The 19,816-nt window shown below is 43.2% G+C and overlaps 1 protein-coding gene and 1 long non-coding RNA gene across 12 annotated transcripts in view; one reads left to right on the top strand and one right to left on the bottom strand.

Annotated features, from left to right (window-relative positions):
* Positions 1-19,816, top strand: part of LOC116555929 (neurotrimin) — a 968,350-nt gene that overhangs the window by 609,881 nt on the left and 338,653 nt on the right. The gene's annotated exons all lie outside the window — the stretch shown is intronic.
* Positions 15,787-16,924, bottom strand: LOC116555930. The gene is made up of 2 exons (XR_004270751.1): positions 16,589-16,924; positions 15,787-16,555 (listed from the first exon to the last, which is right to left on the bottom strand). It is a non-coding gene; the product is annotated as an uncharacterized LOC116555930 (long non-coding RNA).

Below are 19,816 nucleotides of genomic sequence, written 5' to 3'. Positions count from 1 at the left end.
TTGGAAACATACCCAATACTTCTGGGGGTTTACTCACTAAGTATTCTGATTTGGTAGTTCTAGGGTAGGATCTGATAACTTGACTATAAAAGTTCAAAAAGTAATTCTAACGCCTCGATGGATTAGGAACCATTTTAAGAAATGTAGTTTTTATCTCAAAGAAGACATGAAACCTTAAGAGGAAAACAAAATCCTGATAGGATTGATTTGCATCATAATACACCCACTGGCAAATAGTTGGGAGAGACTGCAGGTGAAGCAACTTCTTGGGGGTGCCTTACAGTCATCCCAGAGGGGAGAAAGGCCTTACCTTAAGGCAAGAGCCATGCAAGTAGAGAGGAGGGCTATTGAGAAGGTGGAACAGGCAGTTGGCTGGCATCAGTTGTATCTGAGGGACAAGGAATGAATCTAGAACAAGGCCCATAATTTTGGCTTGAGTAATGAGGTAATTAAGTGAATGAGGAGGAGAGACGGGATTTGTAGTAGAGGATGATAAGCTGGGTTTTGACATCTTGTGTTTGAAATGCCTACAGGGCCTCCAGTTGTGCAAGTCCAGGAAGCAGTTGTATATATGGGGATCTGAGCTAAAGATAATGCTTTTGTAATCATTGTTTGCGAATGACAGATGAAGACATATGCGTGCAGATTTCCTAGGGTGGATATAATTAAGAACAAAGAAAAGAAGTCTATTAATTTCAGAGACATACAAAAATTAAAGGGAATTGAGAAGAATGGAATAGAGCAACCATAAAGAAGAGACAGGCTGAACACGGTGGCTCACACCTGTAATCCCAGCACTTTCAGAGGCCATCGAGGGTGTATCTCTTGAGGTCGGGAGTTTGAGACCACCCTGGCCAATATGGTAGCAACCCCGTCTCTACTAAAAATACAAAAAATTAGCCTGGCTTGGTGGCATATGCCTGTAATCCCAGCTACTCTGGAGGTTGAGGCAGGAGAATCATTTGAACTCAGGAGGCAGAGGTTGCAGTAAGCTGAGATCATTCCATTGCACTCCAGCCTGGGAAACAAGATTGAAACACAAAAAATAAAAAATAAAAAAAAAAAAGAGAGAGAAACAGCAGCGTAATAGAAATCAAGGGAGCTCCAGTCTCTAAAGGTGGAGTAAGACATTAAAGAAGACACGATTAACCAATGGCATGAAACACTCCTTGCAAACATGCTCACTGGATTTGGCTAGTGACAAGTCAATGATTACCATGAGAAGAACAGTTGTATTCTTTATTTTTATTTACATACATATCTGTCTTCCCTACCTAATGGAAAACATCTTTTGCATTTAATGAGTAAACATTCTGAGGGGAGGGAAGGGAGTCCTGAAATGTGAAATTTTTGACTCAGGGAGCTCATAATTTAATGGAAAGACAAGTAAAAAGATGATAGGAGAAAGTGAGAGGTGCTGATGGAGTCTAAACAATGTTAGGAGAGCCCTCAGGAGGAATATCTAACCTCTCAGCCAAGTAAACACCCAATAAAAGCTTATTAAATTAGCACAAAATACATGCTGGTGCAAAAACAAGTAGCATTAAAAGGTGCACAGAACAGGAGCATCTAATGTGAGTGGATGTATTGGTGAGATTTTGTTGAGGGAAGCAACTCCTTGTCTATGTTTTTTTATATGCTCATATTTTCCAGGATTTCATCATAAGCCCACTAGCCTCCTGTGGTTCTACACAGACACCTAGGACTATTTCATTCTACTTCAGTAATTTTAGCTTTTGGACCACTAATTCCCCAATTTATGTCTCTGGCCTTTCCTGGACACCAGATCTATTTCTCCAGCTGCTGTTTGGATATTTCCCCCATGTATCTCATACATACTTCATATTTAACAAGGCCCAAACTGGACCCTCTATCCAGCTTCATATTCTGATTTTCTGCTCCTAAACCCATTATGCACCTATTCACTAGATACCTAAGAGCTGGCCTAGATTCCTCCCCATCTCTTATTCTTCATTGTCTGCTGAGTTTATTTTTAATGTCTTTTATCTGCCATATGCATTTATGCCACCGCTGTGGTAGTTTGGAGTGTTGCTCCCTTTTACTTGCATTATTGAAATGAGCTGGGCTCCCTGCCTTAGATCCCTCTTCTCTCTCATGCACCTTCCACAGTATGGCCAATCTCACCTTTCTTTCTCCTTTAAGCCCAAACCCTGCTTCAGTCTTGGATGCTCCATGGTAAGGATGGGTTACCATCTAAGCACTTAGCAGTTCATAAAACACCTTAGTTACTTGTTTTCAGTCTAGGCCTATTCAGCAATGTTTAACAGAATTTAAATTTTTCATTCTATGTGCCACACAGTGGGCCAGCTGCTAGGATTAAAGCACCCTCGCTCTGATGGGACTGCCTTTCTAGGGCAGAACACAAGAATGGAATGGAGGGTTGATGATCTAGTGAGTGTCTGAAAGAAGGGCCTGGAGGGATGGGACTGTGTAACTGTGCATTTGGTTTCGTTTGGGTACTGTGGTGGTATCATTGAGACTTCCCAAAAGAAGCTATGCTGAGGTTGCGGTGTGGAGGATGAGGACGAGTCAGCCAGCCAGAGTTGTAGGGGAGAGGGGCATGTGCCAAGATCCTGAGTGGAAGAGAATGTGAGATGGGGAAGAAGGACCGAGGCTGAGAGAGGATCCTGGTGCTCAGCAGAGGCCAAATCATGTAGGCTTGGGCATGTTACTGAAATGCCAGGGTCTAGGTCCTGTTGCTTGCTGCACAGAAAGCCAACAACTGAGACAACAAGTGAAGCCAGCAAAGAAGGCTTTATTCAGGTGTCATCAGCCAAGGAGAGAGGAGATCAGTCTTTAATCCATCTTTGCCTAACCAACTAAAACTGGGAGTTGATATAATGGAAAATGAATGCAGCTACATGCAGGAAAATAGGAATTAGGGACAGGTAAGGGAGCAGTCTTGCTTAATGAGGCCTGGCATCTCATTGTCTGCATGTGGTTATCTGGTGAGTTTCATTTCCTGACATTATCTGGGAGGCCTGAGGGTCAGTTTCCTGAGAAAGGAACTCAGATAAAACAAATGTAGGCTTCAAGCTTTAAGAGTGGGAGCATTAATTTCCATGTTAATTAAAAAATACTTAAACAAATTCTGTAGGGAAATTGGGCCAGTTTCAGGGGGACTGCCCTAGGGAATTTGGACTTTCTCTTATGGGTTGCATCACACTTCTGAAGAGTTTTCAATAGAGACATGGTCAATTTGTGTTTTAAGTAGAGGATTCTAAGGGTTGTGAGAGGAATGGATTGGATGAAACCAAAAGTTAAGGTAGAAAAAGCAGCCACCCTGCTATTCCCCCAACCTCCTCTCCTGCCCCTGCTGTATGCTGCACAGTGCCTGACACATATGTACAGTAAATGAATTAATATGTACATATCTACTATAAGAGAAATGTGCTAGGTGTAATAGATGTCTGTATCTGAAATGTGAGCTGTTCTTTTACATTTCCTGCCACTGTGCTGTTCCCTCTACCGGAAATTTCAGCCCTTCTCTTTAGGCACTGGAAAACTCCCATCCATTCATTAAGATGCTACTCAAATCCCACCTACACACCTTATCTCCTCTAATCCTTAGAGCGGCCATATGAGGCAAATGTTTTATCTTCACTTTACAGATGAGGAAATGGCTTAGAAAGATTAAGGACTTGCCCAGTGACACGTAGTGGTGTCTTGGGATTTACAACTGGGTCTTCATACTTGCTTTACCCGCCACTCTTCAAGGTTCCTGGAAGCATGAGTGATTAAGGAGAAGTCACTACCAGCTCAGTGTCATTGCTCCAGCCTCCCTGAGGCACACCTGGCTCCCTGGGAGTATTTTTATGCTCCGCCAGGACTCTCCCCCAGCCTGTGTTCTGAAGCATCTCCTTTCTTGCTCTGCCACACCCCACCCCTCTAGATGGAGGGAAATGCTCCTGTAAATGGGAATTCACACAACAATAATTCATCCAAACATATCACTGGCTTCCTATCTTTCTCTCCTTCCCAGCCTGGACAACTCATAGCCTCCATGATCAATCACTTTATGAACACAGTCAGCTTCACCGTGGCCTCTCCTGGGCTGGCTGCTAGGCTGGCTAACAACTGCAGATAACCAGCTGCAGCCAGACTCTACCTTGGGTATTTTAAAACACTGTCACCTCTGTTTGATATTCTCTGAGGCCTAAAGTAAGCATACATCACTTTTCCTGCTTCCTTGGGTTCTGTGTGTGGGGGCTTGACAGCCAGAGTGGCTTTGCTGGAGAAATTCATGCCCCTGGCCCACCCACCTCCTCGCCCTGCCTGGAGGGCAGATCACTCCTCAAAGTGCTTCTGCTGGGAATGGCCACAGTGCGTCATCCTGTTCCTCTGTCTGTGACTTCTGCAGGATGACTCTAGCTTTTTCTGGGTACATGCAGAACACTGGGCCAGGCCAATAAGTTTGGAAGATTTAAGACTCCAGTTCGAGGCACAGGATCAGACTATCTCAGTCACAGTGACTTGAAAGGAGCCTCCGTGGACCTCAGCTCAGAGCTGGCACGGAGGAGTGGTGAGTGGGTTTGCAGGCACAGCACTGGCTGCGGCTGGATAAAAAGGTGTTCACACCATCATTGACAAATTTCTTTCTGAACTGCGTGGAACACTTACAATGTGCTGAACTGGGTTTCTCTCCCTTTTCTTTTCCTGTTTGTCTTTTTTCTCCCTCTCTTTTTTTCTTCTTGGAATGCACGTGTCACAATAAAGGGAAGATGCCCTTGAAAAAGTGCTCTCGAGCCTGCACGTCCCAGGCAGCTTCATTTGTAAACTTTCTTGTTTATTTGTTCGCTTGTTTGTTTGTTTTGTTGCCCAGGCTGGAGTGCAACGGCGCAATCTCAGCTCACCACAACCTCCGCCTCCCAGGTTCAAGCGATTCTCCTACCTCAGCCTCCCGAGTAGCTGGGATTACAGGCGAGCGCCACCATGCCAGGCTAAATTTTTGTATTTTCAGTACAGATGGGGTTTCACCGTGTTGGCCAGGATGGCCCCGATCTACTGACCTCATGATCTGCCCACCTCGGCCTCCCAAAGTGCTGGGATTACAGGCGTGAACCACTGCGCCCAGCCCCCATTTTTCAGCTTTCAAATGAAGGTGCATTTTGCCCAGACCCTGTTATCTCTGAGGCTGCCTGTGGAACCTTCAACTCCCATTGCGTGTGGTAAATAGTACTGGGGTTTTGGCATTTCAGTGCTTTGAACTGCAGAAGAACCCTAAATTCAGGCTCATATGTATCTCTCCTCCTTCCCTCCCCCATCCCCTTGCTTCCTTTCCTCCCCTCCCCTCACTCCCTGGTTCTTCCACCCAGGATCCACCTTTGCTCCAGCCAACGCCCCCACCCCATGGTGTTCCCTCCGTCTTTCCTGGAGGCATTGTAAATGTACAGACCATTTAGACTTTAAGACAGTGGGGCCACTTTTCATCTCAGGCCAGGCTGCTGCCTGGTTTTACGGGGTCATAAAAGTCCTGACAGGAGTCATAAAAGCCTCCAATTGCACTGCAGGAACCCTTGGAGTATATTTTAAGGGCCCCTGAGTTTTCATTTTGCTGCTTTTATGGGGACTCGTAAAAGCTGCGTGGAGTGAGCCCACTGATTGGCTGCTCAGCACGGAGGTAGTTAAAATTACAGCTTTAGACAAATTGTTCCAGTCCCAATAAATCAGCATCCGGTATGTGGCAAGGGGAAAGCTTCTAGCTCTGCTGCATCCTGGGCCGCCCCTTGTCCTACCACACAGGCAAAGCTGTGCTTGGGGCCACCCTGGCCAGCTCTCCACCATTCCCTGAAGCCAATTCCTTGCAAAGGGGACACGACGTAACCAGCTGTTTTTATGCATTTTACCAAATAGCTGGTTGACTTTTTTTTTAATTTCCAAAAACCTGATTTTAAAAACCGGATTGACTTATTTTTAAATTCAGTTGTTGGAGAGACTCTGTGGGTCAGCCTGGCCACAGGTGCTACAGAGTACAGCCTGCTTTCTCCCCATTGGTCCCCACATCCCATCTTCCCAGACACGGCCTTCTTGTCTTCTTTCTACTGTTGCCTTGGTATGTGCCATATCGCTACAATGGGCCAGTGCAGGGCAAGAATGATCAGTGGGGATGTCATTCCATGAACCCATCCCAATCTCCCACTGCTTATGCCTGGCAGAGAACCATACCAGCATGGGTATTACAAGAGACTGCTGTATTTTATGCCATTGGTAACTTTTTAGGAGCTTGTGGCTCAACTACATCATGAGTCTAGCAGATTCCCAAGACACTGATTGGAGAAGCAGACATTGTTTTTTCTTCCCTTCTTTCCAGATCCAGAAGCAGTCCCAGCTGAACTGCCATGTAACAACCTGAGTATCAAACAAACTCTTCATCTCTGATGTGGAAGTTTAACCATCACCATTGTGTGTACTCTTCCTTTGCAGGTGGAGAAAGCCTTTAGGAGAGGCTCGAAGGGTGCAGAAGCAGGGAGGGGTCCCTGCAATGTGCTACTCCTGTTTGTGTGTCTGCCTCTGTTCCCATGGCAACCACTTCTCTCCCTTGCTATTTCTAAAAAGCACGTGTGCTTGTGGGAGTACCATTTGGAAAAAAATGATGCTTACTCCTCCCTTTCTGGATCTTGGCCAAGTCAATGCTTCAAGTAGCACGAGGCATCTTATTACTGGAGCCATGCTCGACTCATGTCAATTGGTAGGAGAGCCAACTGAAGTAAGGAGAACAGTTTGGGGTAGAAAGGGAGAAAAGCAGGTACTGTCAAGCTGTGGGTTAGGAGAAGGATTAGCCTGAGAAATATGACCAAGACACATGTGAGGAAAACCCCACCATTAGTTCACTTTCAGAGTCATGGCTGGCAGATGAGCCCTTACAGAGCTGGGAGGAAAAGGGATGCAGGCTTTGCTGCAAATTTCCTGCATAAGTCAGTGGAGAAAACAGGTTCTCTTCTGACATATGCCTCTGTTTGGAAGGGCCTTGTTCTTTTCTTAAATAAATGAACCAATCACAAAGGTTATAGGATGTGAGAGAAAAACACATCTTATTTCTGTCTTGCTCTAGTTTTATATAATTATTATATCAACTGTGGCTGATCAAAGCATTCATTAAAGAGAAACTATCTCTCCCATGCTTTTGTTACAGTTTGGAGAGATTTGACAGGCTTTATACATCTCTGGCTATATTTCCCTTTTTCTTTTTCATGGTTGATTTCGCTCTTCTTCCTCTCCTCCTCCCCTTCCTACGTACTAGTGATTTCTAACGTGACTTTTTTTCTCTTCTTTTTCTTTTTCCCCATTTCACCTAGCCTAATCAAATCTCTCTTAAGGCATCAGGAGAAGCACGAACCACAGCAACTCTGGGAGCTATATCGGTGCATTCAGGCGAGCACAGGCTGACCTCCTGCCTCAGAGCAGCCCTCAGCCCACCTGGAAGCCAGGAGGTCTCCCAGGCACACACTCCCAGACAGTCCCTCCCTTCCCTATTGTCTTTCTCAAGGACCCTGATTTCTGTGCGGAGCTTACCACCCTGTTCCAATAGCCTCCTCCCAAAGATAGGCAAATATCTGACACTCCTTTGTCAACCCTTCGGGAGTTCTGTGGCTAGCAAAAGGATTTCCATGTCATCAGCTCCTTGTCTCTTTGCAAACGCTCATCTTCCAATGCGGTTTTTGCTATTCCTCTTTCCCAAGGAGGTTGTTTCAGTTTATTTACCATAAGGTTGTTCTCAGGGGGATTTCAGCCATGCAAATGAATTATGGAGGATATGGCGTAAATGTGCAAAGCATTCGGGGTGAATGTGTACAAGTACATTTTTCATATGATGTGCCCGTGTATCCCATTGAGTGGCATGATTTTATCTCATTCTGTACTGGGCTAATGACCGACTCCTTCACATATTTATAAAAGTCTGCTTTGATCTTTCCTCTGTATTTCATCTTGTACTTTTTTATTCACTCACTCACTACTCTGGTACCAGGGGACATGAAGACAAATAAGAAATAGTCTGTCATCTTGGAATTCATAAAGAAATAGAACAGGAAAAAATGTAATCAATTACCTTATAAAACATTGTAGAATTTGCAATGATCTATCAGGACGAAGTTAGATTAAGAACTGAATTTTTAGTGGTGTTTATCTTACCTGGATTTTTCTCCAGAGGAAAGAATAAGGAAAGGGCATTCTAGGTAGAGAAAGCGATGTAGGAAATTCCCAGAAACATAGACTGGCAGGGCACGTTTGTAGCATTCATAGTCATCTGCCAAAGAAGAATAGGTGGGAAAGGTCTTGAGCAGAAAAGAGACTGAAGAGGAATCCAGGAAGCATATTGTGAGGAGCGTTTGTATTGCAGGATACAAAACTTGGGTTTGAGGTTGCTAAAGAAAAGAAGTGGCATTGTATGATTTCATATCAAAGTAAGGCATTGTGTTCCCTTACCAAATACTGAATGCCTGCTGTGTACAAGAGTATACCGGGTATAGAATAAACACAAAGATGATGCAAAGGTGTACCTCAGTACCACTTTTTAAGGATCAGGAATTTTCTTGTACAGATAGTGCATAAACATAGAAAAAGGCTGATTTATGGTAAACTGTTGTGTTAGGCTGTTCTGGCGTTACTATAAAGAAATACCTGAGATTGGATAATTTTTGAAGAAAAGAGGTTTAACTGGTTCCTCTTTCTTCAGGAAGCATGGCACTGGCATCTGCTTGGCTTCTGGGGAGGCCTCGGGAAGCTTTCAACGATGGCAGAAGGTAAAGGAGGAGCAGGTATCTCACATAGTGAGAGAGGAAGCAGGAGAGAGAGTGGAGGGGCGGTACCATACCCTTAAACAACCAGATCTCACGAGGACAGCCTGAAGCCCTGAGGGATCTGCCTCCAAGACCCAAGCACCTCCCACCAGGCCTACTCCCAACACTGGGGACTGTAATTCAGCGTAAGATTTGGCAGGGACATATATTCAAACTATATATCATGCATATATACACACAGGTACACACACACACAATCAATGTAAAGAGATGACAAAACCATATGTGAGCAGTTCACAAATGATATTAAGGACAAACAATTATGGAAGTAGAGAAGAGTGTAATTACAGAGGCATGGGTGGCCAAGGAAAGCTGCAGACAGGAGGTGAATGAGTGGATAAGGAGAATGGATAAGATACGGGGAGGCGAAGCCTCATGTGTAGAAAGACTTGAATAAAGGAGCAAAAGGACCGCCAAAGAGTAATCAGGATCGTTTAATGAATTAGGCTCACGGGAGTGGAGAGTTGATGGTGTCCATGGTAACCGAGGCTGGAGGTTATGCAGCCTGAAGAGGGTGGAGGCTCTTCAAATATCAGATTAAGGGTACTGGACTTTTCTCCATTGGCAACAGGGTGTCACTGAAGATTTTAAGTCGGGAAGTGACATGGTATTGGTTGGACGTCTCTTGTGAGCTACTTGTGGCAGCTTTACTGTACAAAAGCCATCAAATTTAATAATTCTTCAGTTATTTGGGACATTAATATGGTAGTGTATTATATTTTAATAGGAATTCAGTAATGGAAGTTTTCTGATAAGCAACTGAATTGGGAAGAGAACAGAAGGGGAAATTTTAGAAGAGGAAAAGAATGGGAATTTTGAGTGGCAATGATAAACGATTAACCCTACATCTCAATTCATCATAAGCAAAGACAATTAATACTCTGCAAACATTATGTAGAAGAATGAAGTGATGTGTTGGTGACTTTCCTCCAAACCGGGGCTTCTGGCCATTGCTTGAATAACTTCCTGCCTGTAGTATCCACAAACATGTCTTGTTTTTTCCTTTTCTCTTCATGCTTCTCCTGAATCATTCTCCCCGGGAATGTCAATCTCTTAAAGTTTATGGCATCACGATGCCTGCGTTTGAATTCAAGTTCTGCCACTTCCTTGCTCTGTCTCTTGCTCAATGAACTCATTTGGTAAAAGTGGAGAAAATCCTAGTAACAATTTCCTAAAGTTGAAGATTGAGTTTTATGTGTATAAAGTATTACACCAAAGCCTGTACATAGCAAGTTCTTAGCCAATGTTAGCGGCCATTATTACTATTTACTGTTAGTAACAGAAATCACTATTAAAAAAGAAGAAACAACAAACACTTTTGTCTTCAAGAAGCTTTTATCGCCCACCTGTGAAAGTTCCTGAGCAGCGGCTGGTTTCTGGCCCAGAAGATAGGGTTAGGAAGGTAACGAGTGAGAGCAGAGTTGGGGCTATTGCACATCACTAAACAGTAAAATGTCCTGCCACAGTTATAAGTGTAATTGACTTTTACAGTCAATTCTGCTTCTGTTTCCTACTTCACCCTAATGCTTACTCTGTTCTGAGTCAGAGTTATTTTTCTCTGCCAGTGGTGCGCATCAGAATCACCTGGAGGGCTTGTTGAATCCAGATTCCTTGGCCCACATCCCTAGAGTTTTGTAGTTTTTGTTGACAGGTTCTTTGTTGCCCAGGTTGGAGTGCAGTGACACAATAACAGCTTACTGCAGCCTCCACCTCCTGGGATCAAATGATTCTCCCACCTCAGCCTCCCTAGTGGCTAGGACCACAGGTGTCACCATCATGCCTGGCTAACTTTAAGATTTTATGTGTAGACAGACTCTTCTTATGTTGCCCAGGCTGTTCTTGAGCTCTTCCGCTCCAGTGATCCTTCTGCCTCAGACCTCCAAAGTGCTGGGGTTATAAGCCTTAAGCACTGCGCCTGGCCCATCATTTGCATTTTTTAACAAGTTCCTGGGTAAAACTGATCCTTGTGGTCTTGGGACCGCACTTTGAAAATCTGCATTGTACACTCAAGAAGAAAAGATTTTTCCTGGTAGGTCTGTCTCTAGCTCAGTTGCATGTCCCACATGGAGCTCACTCTTTCCCATGGTACAAAACCCTCCTCAATTGCCTCCTTGGAATCTACACAGAGGAATCCCTGAGCTTTACTTTTTCAGGATCTACCACTTTACAGAACCAGCTTCTTTGAGATGTTGTTTAAATGTGATTTCTCACCTAGCCACACAGATTCTCTAAAAGCTCAAGATTCTCATGTAAACTTCTTGAACATTGTTTAGCCCCTGGATGGCCCACAGTCCCTATCATCGTTGTTCAGGTTTCATAGTCTCCTTAATCAAATATTAGCATAATGTATTAGCATATCTATAGCACAATTATATTTTGATTGCTCTCGTCCCAGTCAGACTAAAGGCTGCCTTCAATCTAGTTATAAATAATTTAGAATGTTTATACCAAAGGGAATTATAGGGGAGGGAAGAAAGGAAAGAGAACATTTGTGTGTGTCGGGGGGCGGGGATGAGGGGGTATTGGGAAAGTAAAGATGGGGGCAAAAGGTAACTTAGATTGCCACTTTTTACCACAACTTTTTTCTAGGCTATTCCCAGTAAGGTAATGTGAGTTATATATATTCAAAATACAGATACCATTTTGAATTGCTTTAAATCCTCTCCCTCCTTTAATCTCATTACATCTGTCAAAATATGTCTCATTTACTAAGTAAAAAGTAGAAGCTGGTTTCCAGCACCTCTTTCTTCCTTATGGCCTGATCTCTGTGTAAATGCATCCTCCTGTGGTTCATCTTTGAAAGATCTCTCTTCCCTTGTCTGATTAACTTCCTCCATGACCACTGACTGATACCGTGTATCTTTGTGCTACTTTATTGTCCACTTGGAAACCTGATTTCCTTTTATTAGTGTTCTCTATAATAGGTTAGCAGAAATCTTATTTGGTTCTGTTATAAGTAAAATTTTGATGCCGCTAAAGAAATAGCACTCGAAGATAAATCAAGCAAGGCAGTTTACTTCTACGGAAGTATGTAGTGCGCAGATGGAGCAATGGTGGCCACACACTTGGACAAAGGGGAAGGGGTACTTATGTCTGACGGGGGTCATCTCTACTGCTGTGTCATTCCCCCATTGGCTAGGGTTAGACCGCACAAGCTAAAACTAATCCTGATTGGCCGGATCAGAGCTGGAGTGGCAGGGTGGGTGTTCTGGCAGGAAGGACAGTTATGGGCGGGTCAGAGCAGGTAGTCAGGGGAGACCTAGGTGACTGGGTTGAGTCAGGATGGAGCCGCAGCGTGGGGTGGGGGGGTCGGGGAGGGGCAGAGTACAGAAGTGAACTACTGATTAGAATCGGTGGCAAAGGTTTTTTACTGGAATTACAAGGAAGTTAAACTTTAGAGAATTAAAGAATAAGAAAACTGAACATACTGACATACTGATTCTTTGAAGAGAAACTTGGGGTTTACTATAACAATCTTGAATTTTAACGGTTTTTATTTTACTTTTTTTCTTTAAACTTCCTTAACATGTCTTGGCTTAGTTGTTTTGTTTGTTCTTCTAAAAGAAGTAATCTATCTGAATAGGGTAGAGGAGGGGTTGGGATATTTTAGTAAGAGTTGTGTCTACTAGCCTCTGCACAAGTCCTCGGATGCATGGTGTGACACTACATCTAATGAGAAGTGTAATTATCACAGTTGCTAGAGAGGTAAGAACTGAGGTTATGGTGTCTTTCCATTGACTGAATCATTTTTTGAACCAATTTGAAATAGGGTTATTGAGGCCAGAGTCTTAACCAGCTTATTTGATAAAGCAGTAGGTACTTGGAGGGCTTTTGTTATGCACCCATTGGGAGCAGTGTTCTTTGGAATAAAGGTACAACACTGGGTTTTAATTGTAACACAAACACCATCTTTCTCTGCTAATATTACATCTAGGGCTATTTTTTTAGGCCATTTGGCTAGTGGATCCTAATTGTTCAGCTATTCCTTTGACAGCATTTTTAGTATAGTTAACAAACTGTTGTTGATTGCAACAAGTGTAGTTTATTTAATTTATGATTTTTTTTAATTAATTGTTACCTACCAGAACAGCATTGACTTAAATTTTGCAGCTATTTGCTCTCAGTCTTTAAATTTATCTGGTACTCCTTAAGGAACTCCAATTGCATCTAAGTACATATGAGAATTAAAAGACCTATAAGGAGCTTCTTTTATTTTCTGATATCATATTTTTTTCTTTTTCTGGTTGATGAAATGTCAGAGTAAAAGGGATAGACAATTAGACTGGAGCACAAGTGCCTCTTCAATTATTTGGGAGAGCGTCCAGTAAAGGTCCGCCACAATACCACCATACATCCGCTTGGGGATGAGTAAAGGTGGACTGGTGAGCCAGCTCTTAGAAGTACCTGACTTTACTGCATCCTGTTAAGTTTCCAAGGAACACTAAATTCTCCCCCTGTCACGAGAGACACGAGGCAAACTTTGCCTTGGGAGATGGAGGCCGTGTCGTCCTTGGGGCTGAACTGCAACGTGCTGAACCTTAGGAAATAGCAGAATAAGAACTTGGCACAATTCCTTATTCCAGGCATTGGAATCCTGAGGAAGAGTTACTATGCATTCCAGGTCCACTTGATTTGGGGATCATCCAAGTGGAAAGGCGACAACCTGGGCCTCTGGCCTACTGTGCGCACAAGCGTAGCAGTTGCATTTATTTAAGGCATGAATGGAATATTTAATCTATTCTAACCAGGCATTTGCATGCTTATATCCTGTTTTAATGACTGTGGTTTGCCTTAGGTACTTTACTTTTACCAGTGAGAGTTTGGTTTTGTTATTGTGTTTAGGAGGCATGATTGATAAAGAGATTGAAGGACCAATTAAAGTACATTTTAACAATTTCTTTCGGATTCTTTCCTGAAATGTTAGCCCCTATACCATAAATACGACTTAATAAAGGCAAAGAGTTTTCAGGTGTTGCCATAACAATAGTAAACTGTATAGGATTACATTGGTTATATTGACAGCTAGAAGGAGTAATTCCTTTGGTGAAGTTCGTATATAGTTTTAAGGACTGACAAAGACCTGTGGAAGCAGTCCGTCTTAAACTTTTAGTGTTCCATATGGCATTAGACTAAGCAGAACATAGAGATTCTGTTTTAGAGGGATAAGAGTCTGATTCCTACCAAATAATACAGCTGCTATTCCTTGGATTACTAGTATCCATAGAGGAACTCACTATGTCTTCCGAATCTGAGGAAGTCTAAGAGGGACAGAGACATCCTTCTGAAGCAGCAAGCTGTCCTTGGTTATGCAAATTTCCAAAAGGCATAAATAAAAAGACATCAAAGCAACAACTTGAGGTAAGCCAGATCTAATCACATTAATAACGAGATGGAGAGTAGTTAGAGAGAAGAAAAAAACGAGATAGACTAAGCTTTTCTTAGCTTTAACTTGGTAGGCTCTGATCCCAGAACAGTAGCCCATGATTTTAATGGTGATGGTGCTTTCTTGACTCAAGTGTGATGTGTTCATCTCTTTTCTGCTGTAATAATGGCAGTCTTGGTGGCTAGCAGCACGAGGTAGGGTGGTCTCCAGGCTGGTGCTGGTGTACCGGAAACTTTAGGGTGGCGTCTGCGCTAAAAGACCTTTAGTTCTGAGGGAAGGGAAAGTGGAGATAAACCAAGTGTATAAACTGATATTTTTGTTTTAAATCTAGGGAGATTAGTAGCAGGATGTTTTTTGTGGGGGCAGTTTGGACTCTTAACAGAGTAATAGGCCTTCCTACTTTCTCTAGTGAAGGTGGGTATGAGGGAGTATGATATTTCTATGTTATATTCAGTACCTGGGCTAATTTCCCAATGACATGTGCAGTAAAATGAGTCCTATTATTTGAATCAATGCTTTAGATGACCTGTTATTTGAATCAATGCTTTGGAGGCATCTTTGTGTAATTCATCTGCACACTTTGGAATTGCCTTAAGCCTGGATTCCTTCCACAAATGGGTAATTTAAAAAAAATAGTTTATTAGTTTTCTTATATACGAAGCAACTGTTGGCAACCCATTTGGCCAGGGTATAAATCCCTGTGCACCCATAAACTCTGAAGACTGTGTCACACATGGTTTGGGGCCCCCAATGGATCCCTAGATACAGTTGGAAGCAGATTCCCCTCATAAAGAGTTTGGATAACATTTCTCTCCGGTCTGGCAATATTCACTTTCCTTCTGAATTCTCTTTAGCACCTATTTTTGTTAGTTTTCAGACCAAAGAAAGCCAAACACCATTTTATATTTGATAATGCTTTCTGAATGATTTTATATCAGATAAGCTAAGTTTCATCTTTATATTAGTGTGCTATTAATATTAAACTTAATTTTAATGAAACCTTGTAGACATATTTATCCAAATTTAATATCTGACCATAAGGTAAGATTTTTATAGACTCTTTTTAACCCTGTGTAATTTTTATTAAAGAGCAGGTTAGTGCCTTTAAAACAAACAAAAAACTGTTGTGCTTTTAATGTCCAGTTCACAGAAAAACTGGGTGATGCCGCTTTAACATAAGACAATATGTTTACATACAGAAATTCCTTTATAATTAACATTTTAAGACTTATTTAAACCTTTAAAACAAAATATACTTTTTACTTTTATAGGTAGAAATCCACATTCTACCTTATAATCCACATTCTCCTTAGAAATCGACATTTTCCTTATAATCTTTTTACCAAAAGTATATTTTATTTTCCTTACACACCTTGCACATAAAATGTTTCTTCAATAGTTTTACATTCAGGAGGCCTAATTACTTTTAAATTATACAACATTTTTTGCATAAATCCCCTTTTGTAACATTTTTCATGACTTTCGCAGACAATCTTTAACTTTCTGACTTGTACACATCCCTTTCTTTAAACAGCTGGTTATTTTATTTTAGCACAAAAATTTACCATATAAGATTCTTTTTACATGAATTCTCCTTTTTTTTAAATTTTTTTTTAAAAAAGATTACAATTCTTTTCCAAAGCAAACTTTATGTCTGTAGACTAGACTGCCTAAAGGCCACATATTAGAAGTTAAGATAATACATGTTACACTGTTAACTTTTAGCAAACTTTCTACATAAGTGTTGTCCAGTAATGCGTTTGTGCCATCCGTGAGTTACTGGGTTCAGGATTTTTGATAGGGAGGCTACTGGTTGTCACTGGCCTCCATGCCTTTGGGCAAGTATTTCTAAGGCTACACCTTTGTTCACACTGACAAAAAGGTTGAATGGCTGCTTAAGGAAGTAACATTCCCACATGCTGGATTTCTGGTAATTGCCAAATGAGGGGATTTAGCCTGTCTTTAATGAGCTTTTTGTATAAGGGCTTTAGTTTTAGAGCATAAGAGTGTATCCATGGAGGGAAACTCCACAAACCCTTGGGGTCTCCACTGGCATTGCTATTTTAGACTGGCATGAGGTTTTCTCACTTAAAGGCAAATAGGTCCTGGCTTTCTTTTGCCAATGGACAAGCCCAGAAGGCATCTTTTAAACCTACTATTGTAAAGTACTGGTGATTCTAATAGTCTAGGATTGGGAACAGCAGCGTTTAAGAAGCCCATCACGGAGAAGTCCTTCAATGATCAATTTTAAGTTTTCCATTTACCCTGGCTTTAAAAGAATAGGGCACATTGCTCTCTTTACTACTTCTGTCTCTTCCTTTCTCTCTCTCTCTGACTCTTTCTCCCTCTCTCTCTTTGACTCTGTATCTTTCTCTCTCTCTCTGACTTCCTCTGTTCCCTCTGTCAGTCTTTCTCCTCTAGGATTTCTGTTTGTTTTCCTCTTTCTTCAGAATTCTTTTCAGCTTTCCCTTTATGGTACTTGTTGGCTATGGGTCTCCTGCCGATATTTAACCTTAGATGGAGTTTACCACCCGCTTTAGGCTGCATTCCCAAGCAACCCGACTTCGGGAAGACCCAGGCTGGCATGCTGAGGGCACTGCTGGCTCACACGATTCACAGGCTGGGCCTCTATCAGAAGGACTTGGGTCCCCCATGAGTGGCGCGGCTCTGGGGCTCCCTCAGCCCCAGAATTTCCCAAGTGCTGCTGCCAGGGCTGTGACAGTGGTGGGGGGTGGGCCTGCTGCCACCCGAGGGGGTGGTGGACGGGGCCCCAGAGCCACGTTCCCCGCCGGGCCTTCCCAGGTGCCCAGGAGCGGGTCACAGCCAGTCGCTGGCTGAGGACAGTCCCCAGCTGACCCCACCCGCCCACCGCTGTACCTGCTGGAGCCCGCCCCCTCCGAGGAGGAGGAGAGGTGGTGGGGGAGAGAGGAACAGGGACCAGGAAAGAGCCCCCAGGCCACTGGCACCACCTGACCTGCGGCAGGGTTGAATCCTTTGGCCATACTGCACGGACTCCACCCATTTACCTCTTACCAGTTTCACGCCCTCTTGAACTCTCTTTTAGAAGTTGTTTGACAGGTTTATCTTTCTGGTTCTCATTTCTTATTTTTTAAAATTTCTTAGTATTTGGCCAATTGATAGTGACAAAATTAAGTTTCAAGGTTTCCTGCCCAAGAGGATCCTCAAGAATTTTTGATCCGCTGTGGGAACATTTTGGCTCACGTGCCTAGGCTCCCATAGCAGCTCTAGGGATCATACCCGTTTCTTCCTGGGGAAGAGGGGAAAGGGAAGTTCTGAATACCTTTTTTTTTTTTTTTTTTTTTTTTGGCTTTATCTCATGTTTTTCCCGTCTGGGGGATAAGGCTTAATTTCCCTTACCGGAAATGTCTCGCCTTTGGGGGTGGGCTCAATTTCCCCTACTGAAAGTCTTGCCTTTTGGGATGAAGTTCAATTGCCTTTACTGGAAATTTCTTGCCTTTTGGGGTGCGGCTCAATTGCCCTTACTGGACATTTCTTGCCTCCCCTACTGTTGGAGGTTTGTGTGAGGTTCAGTCCCCCCAATGGAGATGTCTTACCTCTTTTTAACCTTCAAGCCACCGCAACCGAGGAATCCTTTACCGCCCCCTCCTCCACACCCCCCCCCCCAGACTTTCCTTGTCTTGGTATATTCTGACCAAGGAATAGTTTACTGCTCCCCCATCCCACAGCTTTTCTTATCTTGGTCCCGACCACCAGGGAGATATTTTACCAGCTCCCACAGTGTCTTTTTTTGGGTCTGTGCACAGAGTTGCTTAGTTGCGTGGTATTCATAGCCTCTCCCCCTTTTGTTCCCGCGTTGCCGAGAGCCCGGGCTTGTTCATCACATGGGGTAGGTCTCAATCCCTTACCCACAAGGCTGCTGTAATGAAGCAGCAGGACGTGTCCCCTCACGGGAGAGGGCCAGAGACTGCCTGAAGGAGAATGGTGAATCCCGGAGGAGCCCCTCAGAATTGCTGTAAGTAAAATTTCGATGCCGCAAAAGAAATAGCACTCAAAGATAAATCCTCTCAGCAGGGCAGTTCTATCGAAGGGTGCCGCGCGCGGATGGAGCGATGATGGCGGCCGCGGGCCTGGACAAGGAGGGAAGGGGTGCTTACGCCTGACAGGGTCGGCCCTACTGCAGTGTCGTTCCCCTATTGGTTAAGGTTAGACCGCCCAAGCTAAACTAATCCCGATTGGCTGTTTTAAAAAGGGCAGGGGTCCAAGCTGGAGGGGCGGGTCAGAGCAGGTAGCCAAGGAGAACTAGGTGACTGGGATGAGTCAGGATGGAGTGGGTGAGGGGGAGCAGATGTGAACTACTGATTAGAACTGGCGCAGAAGGTTGATTACTGGAATTGTGAGGAGGTTAAACATTAAAATAGAGAATTAAAGAATAAGAGAGCTGAACATACTGACATACTGATTCTTTGAAGAGAAACGGCGTTCACTATAACAGTTCCAAAGAAGTTTCTCTTTCTGTCACACACGCAAACACATACACAGGTGCTTGGTATCAGGTGGAACAACGGCATATCTGTGGTAGGATCACAATGATTCAGAGCTTATGAAGTTCATGGTACCTAGGGGATTGATTCAGCTTTCAAGTAGCTGTGGATGGTAAGATTAAAAGGACTACTCTCCTTGGGGACTTTTAAATAATGACATTATTGGTTATCCTTTGAGCAGCATGGAGAGATGTGTGAAACCTGGAATGCAGACCATTTTAATAGTTGCATTTAGAATGGATGATACTTGCAAAAATCACTACTTCTTTACCTTACCACCCAGAATGACAACGGGGTGCTAGGACTAAGCGGACTTCACTATTCTTCTGTATCTGATGTGAAAACGTTATAGTTGATGGTTCAGGATCAGTGCAGAGATGGTAAAGGGGCAGAGGATGGAACTATGAAATCAGAATATTGGCACACCTGGTCATTAGATTAAGTCCAGCAAGGGAGTTTAAAAAATATCAGTCTCCAGGCTCCATGCATGGAGATTTTCATTCCGCACCTCGCGGGGTGGAATCCCATCAGCTGAGTGTGATAGCTGGCTAGAATTGGGTAGTTTGGGTTTGGATGGTGTCAGAAAGACCAGAGAGTAAATCTTCTCTTGGGTAATGAATATCTACAAAACCTTAGGTAAGACACATTTTGTCTGAGTCTCAGTTTCCTTATTCTGTGGTCATTGTCTTTACCGGATGGTGGACAACTTGAGGGCAGGAGCTTTGTCTTCTCCTTATAATCAGCTACTTGCATTGTGCCAGACAGATAGTAGGACCCTAGGTAAATGGTTTGGAATGAATGAATGAATGAGTGAGTGAAAGATGAATGAATGAATGTTGGAAGGAAGGGATATATGAATGATATCTCATCAATTTATTGTGTGTATTAAATGAGGTAATTGTACGTATTACACCTGACAGATAGTGGGGATTCTAAGAAGCTTCCCTCTTCCTTTTCCATTTTCATATTCTACCATCCAGCATGCCCATTGTGTGGTATTGTTTTTATATTTCTATCTCTTCCTTTTGTCTTTTTGAAAGAGGAAAGAGGGGCTAAGTCCTTACTCCTTCTGTTTTCTGTTCACTTGCATC

Source organism: Sapajus apella, unplaced genomic scaffold (genome assembly GCF_009761245.1).
Source record: "Sapajus apella isolate SASKATOON/1434 unplaced genomic scaffold, GSC_monkey_1.0 scaffold16, whole genome shotgun sequence".
Lineage (NCBI taxonomy): Eukaryota > Metazoa > Chordata > Mammalia > Primates > Cebidae > Sapajus > Sapajus apella.
The sequence above is the reverse complement of the archived record's forward strand: the minus strand, read 5'-3'. Positions and strand labels throughout refer to the sequence as shown.